The sequence below is a fragment of the Myxocyprinus asiaticus genome, chromosome 30 (assembly GCF_019703515.2).
Source record: "Myxocyprinus asiaticus isolate MX2 ecotype Aquarium Trade chromosome 30, UBuf_Myxa_2, whole genome shotgun sequence".
Lineage (NCBI taxonomy): Eukaryota > Metazoa > Chordata > Actinopteri > Cypriniformes > Catostomidae > Myxocyprinus > Myxocyprinus asiaticus.
The window spans coordinates 28,147,944-28,160,164 of NC_059373.1; the positions used below are offsets into that span (position 1 = coordinate 28,147,944).

The 12,221-nt window shown below is 36.1% G+C and overlaps 1 protein-coding gene across 1 annotated transcript in view; it reads right to left on the reverse strand.

Moving 5' to 3' along the window:
* The window catches only part of LOC127421121 (ataxin-1-like), a 115,660-nt gene that overhangs the window by 35,250 nt on the left and 68,189 nt on the right, over nucleotides 1-12,221 (reverse strand). Inside the window, exon 3 of the mRNA XM_051663895.1 lies at nucleotides 2,121-2,231. The gene's annotated coding sequence lies outside the window, so the exon portion shown is untranslated. The remainder of the gene's footprint in view (nucleotides 1-2,120; nucleotides 2,232-12,221) is intronic.

The window sequence follows — 12,221 nt, forward strand, 5'->3', positions numbered from 1 at the left end:
TCATCTTTTATAAATACCTCTAAATGACATTCACTTTTTATAAAAAATAAAAAAAAACTTTTTATTATGTTTAATTCAGTAAAGAAATTCACTGCAAAAATAAATCCTGTTGTTATCAAGTGTTTTTGTCTAAAAATCCTTAAAACAAGAATCCTCAAGACATTTACTTGAGAAGCAACATATAAGATATTTAGACTGATGTGTCATTTAGATTTAGATATTTAGAATGTATCTTAAATATAAGTGTATTTTTTCACTTGTTTATACTTCTGCGAGTGCAGTAAAGACAAAATATACCTATATTCAAGATCTATTCTCTAAAAGCAAGTCTAAATATCTTATATGCTGCTGCTCAGATGAATGCATCTTTTTTTTAAAGGATTTTTAGATATTTTAAAATATTCGTATTTTTAATATTATATTCAACATTCTCAGATAACAATTTTTCTTCTGCAGTATAGCTGCTAAAGAAAATGTATGTTGTTTTAAAGGAGTTTTAGACATTTATATTGTAAAACAAGCCAAAACAAAAACAAATCAAAAACGTATTTTGTTGCAGTGTATAATGGGGCGAAGACTACCTCTCTCACATTTCTGTTAACTTCAATCGATCTTTAACTCACAAAAACACTCTCTCTTATTAATAAAGCTGCGTATTGCCAATTTTCTTCACGATAAGAAATGCACAGTGACATATATTATGATTCAATAAGTTGTGAGCAATCACGTTATAATCTAGCTGCATTAAGTGTGCGCGTTCGAGGGACGAGCGTCCCCTCGACAGAGTATGCATCAGCCGGATGCAGTTTCAATCTCTACCCCTTAGATCAGGACATTCACGCAACTCATAGAAGAGGCGCTGACTGCACAGAGAAATGCCAGTTTCGGAGTTTGTAGTTATTTACGTGATCTGCATTCTGTATTATTTGAACTTTAATAAAGCTAAATAATACATTAAATATAACTGCATTAAAAAGACATAATGCCAGGAAGTTTTGCTTCAGCAGATCGGCAGCTCCAGCTCCACTTATTTCACAACGAGAGTGCTTCTGTATTTACTTATTTTGTATTTTTGCATTATAATTCCTTCATACTTTGCGATCTACATCACCTGAAGCTGTTTTGAAAGTTTAGAGTGTATCTGGACTGTGAGCTGTGTAATTCATCCTCTCCTCAGTCAGGCGTGAACTGCAGTGCTGCTCTCGTGCCTCATCATTAGAGTTTAATGTGATCTCATGTTATGTTAAATGAGATCAAACGACTATTCGACAACAAAAAATTTTGTAGACAATTTTTTATTGTCAACGTTGTCGATAACGTCGACTAATCGTTTCAGCCCTAGTTACAACCTACTATTATCACCTTTTCAGAATACTAGTAATTTGTGACCTGTTGAGAGCAACGGGCATTTTCGAATTGACAGTGTAATCAGCCAAGCACAGCGCAATGAAGGCACTAGTTGATCTCATATTTAGTAATATTTGTTTTCAAATCATTTTGGGAGGAGTCACAGTCTAAAAGTATATTAATGACGAATGTATTTGTTCCAAAAAAAAAATGAAATGTACTAATTGCAAAAAATAAAAACATTGCATTAACAGTGTTCGCTGTTTTAGGGGCTGCAATTTACATTGTTGTATATTTAAACTGTTAATATTTCAACTGAAAATATTTTGCACCAAATTTCATCATTAAAAATTCAATAATAAATATTCACCTTCCAAAGTTCAGCTCCATATTATTATTATTATTTTTTTTTTTAAATGCCATCTTTATTATTTGACAGGTATATTTCAGCGGTTTAAATTTAGTTGGAAATTCAAACTTGAACTGAAATTTGGCAAAGATGAATATTTTGTTTAGTTAATTTTTAGTCATAAAATTTTGTGCAAAATGTTGTCAGTTTCAGAAACATTCACAGCTTAAACATACAACCATGTTAAATTGCAGCTCAAAAAATGCAAGCACTGTTAATGTATTTTTCAATTATTGCAATTCAACACGTTTTTTTGTATCAAAGATATTTGTCATTAATATACTTCCATATCACAGTGTCTCCTCGAAGAAAGTCCCCCTGATATTTGTGTGTGTGGGAGAGAGAGTGTGAAATGTCATCATACCTCATTCAGCTTCTCCTATCTCCCTCCAGTGTTTCAGAGTGTGTTGCGGACCATTGAGGTTGTTACAATCCCAACTCAGCACGTATACTCAGTGCAGGCCTGCAGCACTGCCTGCGGAGACACACACACATGCACACACGTTACTCAATAATAAAGTACAGTCACCAATATTCCTACCCTTTTATTCTCGTCTCTGCCCTTAGGCAGTGAACATAACGAGTGTTATAGCAAAAAATGAACATGATCCACATAAGCCTGAATCAAAACGCCCTGATATACAGCTGCATTCAGGTGGATTTACTATAGTCACACTCATACTTCACGCTCCACACCCAGAACAGACCGTTATGGAAACGGAGTAACAAGACAACACAAAGGACGAAGTGTGGGTGTACAATGAGTGTTTAAATAAAGATGTGTCTCTCTGCTTTCAAATTAGTGTCTGAGAGTTCATTCAGGATGTATTGGTGTTTTTTTCAGTAACCACCTGCGGTATTCCATAAGGCATAAAATACGAATGACATTGAATCCTCTCACTCCCAGACTCTGCCAATAAATAGACATGGTAGTACCCTGTTGTGTCAGTTCCAAAATCTACCCACAGCCTTGGGTAGAATAATTTTAGAATAATCATTTTCTGTTTTTCTGAGAATTTAGATTAAATATAGTGTAAAATGAGTGTTACGGATGAGCATTTAGTCTCACGGACGGACGGACAGATAGACAGACGGACAGATAGGTAGGTAGGTAGGTAGGCAGGCAGACAGACAGCCAGACAGACAGCCAGACAGACAGACAGACAGATAGATAGATAGAAAAGAGTGACAGACAGACAGACAGACAGAAAAGAGTGATAGACAGACAGACAGACAGATAGAAAAGAGTGATAGATAGATAGATAGATAGAAAAGAGTGACAGACAGACAGACAGACAGAAAAGAGTGACAGACAGACAGACAGACAGAAAAGAGTGACAGACAGACAAATAGATAGATAGAAAAGATAGAGAGATAGAAAAGAGTGATAGATAGACAGACAGACAGAAAAGAAAGTGAGAGACAGACATACAGACAGACAGATAGATTGAAAAGAAAGAGTGATAGATAGACAGACAGACAGACAGACAGACAGACAGACAGACAGACAGTTAGATAGATAGATAGATAGATAGATAGATAGATAGATAGATAGATAGGCCCAAAAAGAACTCCACATCACAGATTGCAGCTAGAGAAGAAAGCCATATATAATTTATCTCTGGGGTACTATGTGTGAGACAAACTGTTGCCTTCAGAGGATTACATAGCAGCATTTCCAAGTGACATACCCGGAGATCATGTAGCATTTGTGTTGCAACTAAGAAGTAGATCCACTTTTATTGCTTAAATTTTGGAGCAAACGATGAAGAGGACAGGTCGTGGTTTCATGTCAATGTCATTTCATGCTTTCTTTGCAATGCTTAACAAGTACACATTTCGAGCGCCCTATTCTGCAGATTAATTATACTCTGTACTGCTTTGGCAACATTGTATTTTGGCAGACGTGCTGATAAAGCATCATTGACGAGCAAGAAATTGTGCGAGAGAGAGACCAGGCAGATGGTCGCAGCGTGTGGGTGCAGCGAAACCTGTGACAACAGCCATTAGTGCTTCAGGAGACTGAGAGCGAAGACAGATAGTGGGATGTGTGAACATGTGAATGAGGTAGAGAACGAGTGAGAATCCTGAACGCAACAGAGAATGAAGGCATGAGCGCTGTAGACATTCCACACAAATCTCTAGACATATAAACTATGCTGTGACAACAAAACATGGCACTTTGCTTTGACTCCCAGTGTTTCACTTTGTGTCACTTGGAAATACACTCATCGACCACTTTATTAGGAACACCTATACACCTACTTAGTCATGCGATTATCTAATCAGCCAATCGTGTGGCAGCAGTGTAATGCTGAATGAAAAATCATTCAGATACGGGTCAGGAGCTTCAGTTAATGTTCACATCAACCATCAGAATGGGGAAAAAATTTGATCTCAGTGATTTTGACTGTGGCATAATTGCTGGTGTCAGTTTCTGTAACTGCTGATCTCCTGGGATTCAGAACAGTCTCTAGAATTTACACAAAATGGTGCCAAAAACAAAAAACATCCAGTGAGCGGCAGTTCTGTGGACAGAAATGCCTTGATGATGAGAGAGGTCAACAGAGAATGGCCAGACTGGTTTGAGCTGACAGAAAGGTTACGGTAACTCAGATAAGCCCTCTGTACAATTGTAGTAAGCAGAATAACATCTCAGAATACACAACATGTCGAACCTTGAGGCGGATGGGCAGAAGACCACATGTGTCTATTCCACAACTCAGATCAGCTTCAGAGCCTTTCTTACAAGCCTGTAGTGAATGATCAGTCAAACCCAGAGTCCTGAGGATATCTGTGTTACTACAGTGAGAAAATTATTACACCAGGTGCTGTATATCAATAGGTAACCAAGCATAATACTAATTCTACTGAATCTATTTTGAATTTCCAGAAATCTGGGGTTAAATCAAAATCTCATTGCAGTGTTTGCATCAGATTGTTTCACTTGTTACCGTGTGCGAGAAAAAAAGACTAAAAGTCTAAAAGCTATTCCTATCACGTTAACTCTTCTCTTTTTTTCTCTTTTTCTTTCCTGTTTATGTTTTACAAGTGCTGATGTGTTACGTGGTTGTGGCTGTGGCCTCAAGTCATAAACAGCAGTGGCATAACTCTTGCAAGCTCAGTATTTTTTTGAGACAAGGATCACAGTGCCAGCTTCTTCAAACGTTTCCCTGAATGTCATTTCCCTCAAAGTTACTATCAGCTGTGGGAGGTCCAGCCAAGGCTGTTTCTGTGTTGAGTAAACAAGACTGACAGGATAGATCAGGTCAGTGATTAAGGTGGCATGCATGTGCCAGAGCCTTTTTTTTTTTTCCGGGTTTTAGAGGGGGCAATATATGCCACCCTGGAATTGATTGTCTAAGGCTATTTTTTCCCTTTATGAGCGATTTTTTGAACCATATAAAACACAGCTTCTAAATAATTAATTGAAACAAATTCTCAAGCGGATCAGTGGCATGCTCTACTATGAATGCTCTACTAAAATACATTTTATATAATTTGCTGGTTCCTGTGTTACATGATACTCACTGCTGTCTGTCACTGTATTTTGATGTATTTAAATTTCTATTTTAATTATTAGAGATATTGGAGTGATTTCTTCGTGATTAATGCTTTTTAGAGATTTTAATGAAACAGCACTTTATATTAGCTCCACATTTAACAACAATGTCCAGATAGGCTATCTGACATATACAGGTCAGTGTAGTGTCTGCAGGGGCACCAAAAGAATAACTAGATAGACAGTTATGAATTATATCAAATGCCCAGAGCCCTGGCTAATTTCTGAACCTGGTATAATTTTTAGGCACTAAACCTTTCAATTTAACCAATAACTAACTATACTTTGTGAATATACCAATTTTTTTGTAATAAAAGTAACACAAATTTTATCAACTGACCAAGTACCACAAATCTCTAAGTAGCAGCTGATTTTGTTCATGCTTTTGTGGCCCCCACAAAAATGTGTTTTCAAACCTGATGTACTGTCTTTATCATGTTCCCACAGAAGTTCTTTCAAACCACCGTAACATAGCAATCCCTTATCAACTCACGCCAACACTGTTTCACACTTTACAAAGAGTCTAAAAAACTTTCAAAGTACGTCTGAGCGTCTGAGAGCACCAACACAAGAGACATTTGATTCTTCCTATGACTAAAATTAAAATTAATTAATGGAACTAAGACAAGAAACATATAAAACGGATATAGTAAGTGGAACACCCTTTCTCAATTCCAAATGATTTTTGCCAGCAGATTTGAAAAGAAATTGCTGTATATTCTCCAGGTTTACTCACTAGATCTTTGTCAGAACACAACAGGGATCAGATTACATGGGTCAAACTGATAACACTGCACAGAATCTGACCCTCTTAACTCTGATTAAAGTGAGTGTTACTGTACACATTTCAGCAGAACAGCTCTTACTATTAGTATAGAGTTTGCAAAGGCAAGCATCATGATTACTATTGCTCTTACTTGGGGTTAGCTCTTTTGACTTGAGCCATTAAGCCATCACCTAGCAACCTCCCAGAACACCCTAGCAACCACATAGCAACATTTTAACACCATGACAACCTCATATCAACGCCCTGGTAACACCCTCGCATACTGATTGTGTGTTTTGCATGGGCAAATCACTCAATCTAGTTATTTATCCCTATTTTGATAAGGGAGCAATTGTGATTCCCTCATTGTCTGCTGTACAGGGGGTTCACGATGCCAATGTCTTGGTGTCACATTTACCATTAAAAATATCACTTCTCATTGTAATGCTGCTTTGCAATCACAAGCCCTGATCAGTATCCACCTTCTATCACATGGAGAATTTCAACAAACTGGAGGAAAATATCTAATTTAGATGCATCTTAGATACCCGATATTGCCAGCACTGCAAAATACACAATCGTGCAAGCACTCTCACACAGACAAACTTGACCCGTGCTCCGTGTACCTGTTTGTTGTTCCTAAAACAAGCTCATATTTTCAGAGTCTGCTCCACAAAATACATTTTAGAGTAGAGAAGTGTATGTGTGTTACACAGCACAGTGCAGCGTGTAAAGTTCCCATGAACAGATAAAGGACAAGCAGTAAGCCAATCCTTGTAGCAGAGCTCAGTTAGAGGGGTTAAGAGAGCACAGAGAACAGAATAAGATAGGTAGGGTAGAAAACAGAGAGGATGAGGAGAAAAAAGGGGTGAAGGGACCAACATGAAATCTGTGCCTACAGAGCTCCAAGAAAGTCAATTTCTTATCTGACTGTTACTGAGACACAGATCTGTACCAAAAACTTGTTCTATGTGACATAAATTCCTGTCACTATACATGTACTAAAAGGGAATGCAATTGAAACTGTGTATTCATTTTTGAAATCCATGATACATGCGTCACTAAACCTATTGCATTTCTTTATGCCAAAATTAAGCCATCCATACATTAAAATATACTGATGCATGAATGCCTCATACCACTATCTTAAGGTACACCATATGCTTGTGCATGCATTACACATGGAGTAATCATGATCCTTTTCTTCTACAGATGGAAGAGCCACCCAGACACTCTGTCTTTTCTCACCGGACAAAGAGGAAACAAGATGGAGAGGCTCAAAGGAATTCAGCAGCAGGTGCGTGTATTCATGTTTGAGCATCAGAGGACTCCAGGTTGAAAGCCCTCCTTCTTTCAACCTGCAGAATCCAGTGCACACGCACGCACACAGAGAGACAGTCCTGCAGTGAGCATGCTCAGTAGCAAGATTCATTCAAGGTCAGTGCTGTGGGTGTGTGAGTGAGAGGTAGGTGATGACATCACTACTACAGCAGCTCTGTTATTTCACTGATCAATAGAGAAGAAGCAATGAGCTCATCTCAGCCAACACCAGATGGCTGGAGCCACCCAGTGTGAAGGAATGTGTGTGTCCGTTGTTCAAACACACGCACACACACACACACACACACACACACACGCACGCACAAACACACATCCCATAAACAGCTACAAATTTAAATCTAAAGTGTGTAATTTCAGTGCCACTAGTGTCATCAAATAGAATTGTAAAAATAATGTTTTCAAACAGATTTCCCGAACACTGGAGTCAGAGTTCCTGGCAAAAGGGAATTTCCCTCATGAAAAACCAGGCCACACACACTGTAACTAATCTAACCAGGTTAGGCAGTTATGTTCATCACTGATCTTTAGTGTTTAAGCCCTGTAACCAGCCATGCAGTTTGGCGCTGTGTTTTTAATGTTGAGAAATTACTGTACACAGCCTCTGTGCTGAGGGATGCTGCCCGATTCCACAGCAATGTTACAGTCTATTTATACACAGAAAAAGCCAGGGGGGGTCAGTATACCATATATTATGGGATACCAAATGTAAAATAAAGAATCTTTAAAAAAACGGTCCAATTTTCAAATTTAGCAAAAAAAAAAAAAAAACGTATATACCTTATATTAACTAATCCTTAAATGCTTATTTATTGTGACTTATTACAACTTCGCCAGATGCGTAACATCTTTAAAAAAGTGGAAAACAGCAAACAAACTTTTAAAACAATATTAGCTTTAGCTATAATGATATAGTTGAGAAAATATGTAAGGAGACAACCAGAGAAATATGGTAAATATAGAAGCCAATATTGCATCATTTTACTGATTGTAATGTATAAACATTAATAGATTATACAGCATGTACTGTACAATTTGAATGAGTCTTAAGTGATTTAATCTTTATATTAAATTTATCTTCTTTAATCTGTATAGTAATTATTTACTTTAATGATAATTCAATGAAATGTTTAGTTCAACAGATTTAGTTTTTACATTTTAACATTTATATTTAGACTCATATTTACACTATACAGTAAATATGGATTACATATGGACATGCCATTTACAGTGTGTGTATGTACAGTATATATATATATATATATATATATATATATATATATATATATGTGTGTGTGTAATAAATACAGTATTTACACATAATAATATATACAAAAAGTATATTTACACAATAAATACAGTAATATACATATCATTAAATCAGAATCAGAATGAGCTTTATTGCCAAGTATGCTTACACATACAAGGAATTTGTCTTGGTGACAGGAGCTTCCAGTACACAACAATACAAAAACAGCAATAAGACTTTTAAAAAATAATTAAAATTGAATAAAAAATAGATAAATATTGAAAAGGAAAAAGTATATATATAGAATACACAATAGACAATATATATATATATATATATATATATATATATATATATATATATATATATATATACATACATATATACATATATACACACACACACATACATATATACACACACACACACACACACACACATATATATATATATATATATATATACACACACATACATATACACATATATACATATATGAATATATATATACATACATATACACACACACACACAAACACATACATAGTGCAAATCTAAATACAAATCGGTTATGTACAGTGCAAGGGAATGTAATGGCAGAAGAGGTAGGATGTGTTGGATAATATAAAAAGACTAAGCTGTGTATTGCACATTAATTATTGCTCAAAGGGGCAGTTTTAACTGTTCATGAGACACAATACAAAAAATATAGTCAATTTTCTGAAAATATAGTGCTACTAACACATCAATATTTCTTTAATTATAAGACTTGTTAGCAGATTCATCAGATATTCAGACCACATCAAAGCACCCTGGATAATCCTGAGAACTTTTACCAGGGTAGGTGACCATTGACTCCCCACCTGTAGATATCGGCACAAATAAATCATGGCAAGCACAATCTTGTCATTAACAATCACAAAGCCTGTCATTCATCCGATAATCACCATTCAATACCTCCCCTTTGTGCTAAACTACTGGAGAGGTAAAACAATAGGTGGAGAAGACGATATCTCTTCTACACACACAAACAAACACAAACGAGAGAGCAGACAATACGACACACACACAAAATAATTTACAACTGCCTAAAAAGCCACTCAAAGCTCTTCGTCACACTCAAAGTAGTAAAATTCAATCCCTGACAGGTTCATTCAGACCTGGGCTCTTTGGGTCATTGTGAGGGACTGATGGAGAGATAGGTTTGTGCTTCCTGCATTTCTCCTGCCTGTGTTAGCATATCAGCTTAGCTGAGACAAATGCCTCAGTAAGTGGATAGTGTAGGGGGCAGGCACTTCTCTCACGTTTCTGTGTCGTACCCCCGACTGACCTCATTTCTCTTCAATTCTCTCTTTCTCTCTGTTTCTCTCGCTCAGTGCGGATGGCGTCATATGTGCTCCCTTTCTCTGCCAACTTGACTGACATTATTGTCAACCAATCACGGCAAGTTGTTTGCATAACAGGTGTGTGCTCTCATATGACACCTGTATGAAATGGTTCTTTTTTGACAAGATTTGTTTGCTGCCTCCTGTACAACAACAGGATTATGAATAAATGAACAGGATCGTAAAGAAAGGTGAAAAAAAAGGCTTTTAATATATTCAAATACATTCTCATTTTAGAGAGAATTTTATTGGACAATAATTGCGAGCGCAAGATGAGTCATGAATATTTTTGGTCCGTTTCATTGGAAGAAAAATATTTTGTCAACTTTAAGGTATATACTAGCGTACTGATAACTTCAACGCTATCAGACATGGACTAAAAGCCACAAAACTCCCATTTTGAGTTTTTGCAGAAAAGATGTTAGGAAATTGCACATAGTTGTCAAAACAGCTCTTTTCGACCACAATGTTTGCACAGTGTTTTGGCACTGGATGAAATGGTTCACACACACTAGCACTGTGATTTTGTTATTTACAGTTAAAACATAAACGGCTCGGCACAGACCATAAGAAAATGAAATGCAGAAGCTGAGACCCGTTCAGATCTGTTTATCAGCAGTATGAGAGAACAAGCAAATTAATCAAGCACCCAAGCAAACACGCTTGTGATGCGTGGGCTTTCTATGCGTGTGCGAGTGCACGCATGTGTGTGTATGTGATTGTTTCTATACACTTTGAGATCATCTCCAATTACTAACTCACCCATACAAATGCCCTGAAACACACACAAGCTCAGAAACACGCTTAAACCACATGGGTACTTACAGAGGGAGAGAAAAACAGATGGACAAAAAATAAAATAAAAATACTGTCGAAAAAAGCAAAATTTCTAAGCAAAAGACAGAATCAAAGCTACAGAGGTACACAGGCAGATGGATACAAAGACAGAGAAAAATACAAAGTGAAAAAAGGAGAATGTAAAAGAGAAAGAGAGGGAATGAGTGGTAGAACAAGAAAGGAAAGATGCGCAAGTCTATGGCAGATCTTTAAATGTTCAAAGCCCCTGATGACTCCTAGGGGGTCCATAGGAGCCTGAACTGTATGGGACCGAGCGCTGCTCCTACCTACCCCCTATGGTGAAAAAAGCCTCAAAAAGGAGATTATTGCTTTGTGTTTGCAAAAAAACAAAACAAAAAAAATCTCATCCATACATAATTGATCTTATATAAGGGCAATAACTCTATACATTTTGAATACCTTAAGGATATTACATTTACAGGTAATTTAACATACACATTTATTCATAAGTACTTATTAATAAGATTAAAAAAGGAAGCTTCTGATGCTATTCTTTTTGTAGACACCAGGTGGCACTGTATTTCACCTGAAAGTGCTTAGAACAGACAGACAGACAGAGAGACAGACAGACAGATAGATAGATTATATGAAATTAGAAGAATAAACCCTTTAGACAAGGGTTAACAACACACAACACAATTAGTTTTATACAAAAATGTAAATGTATTATACGGCACATTTATTATATTGCACAGTGATTCACAAAAAGTATCCACTGGACATATATTATAGGGATGCACTGACCAAATTAAAACCATCGGCATGTCGGTCGTAAGCATGAAAACACCGATATGAAAAAAGCAATGGTTAATTTATAATTCATTTATAAATAATTTAATTTTATTGCCCTAAGTTTATCATTTTATTTTTCTGTGTAATATAAACGCCTATCAAATTAAATCAAATCTGAAAATGTAAAACATACCGAATATGCATATATGAATTTGTAATGTTATACTATAATTTGTCAAAAGTGAGTTCCATTGTTTAGAACTGCAAAAACAGAAGTGCAAAATTGTTTTATACTTGCAAAATAACCTTTTTTAACATGATTAATCATTTTATTAATGTCAAATAGTTATATTTTTAAATCTCTTTAATGTTACACTGTATGTAATTGTTTTTTAGTTTTTTTGTGGCTTTCTTAAAATGCATAATAACTTAAAAAATATATTGTTAGAATAATAAACAAGCATTTGTACTTCTTTCTAAATTTAGGTTTAGGTTTGGGATTTGGGTTGGGGGGTACAGTTTATAAAATATGCATTCCTTTCACGGTTATACAGCCTGTAAAGCTGAAAACAACT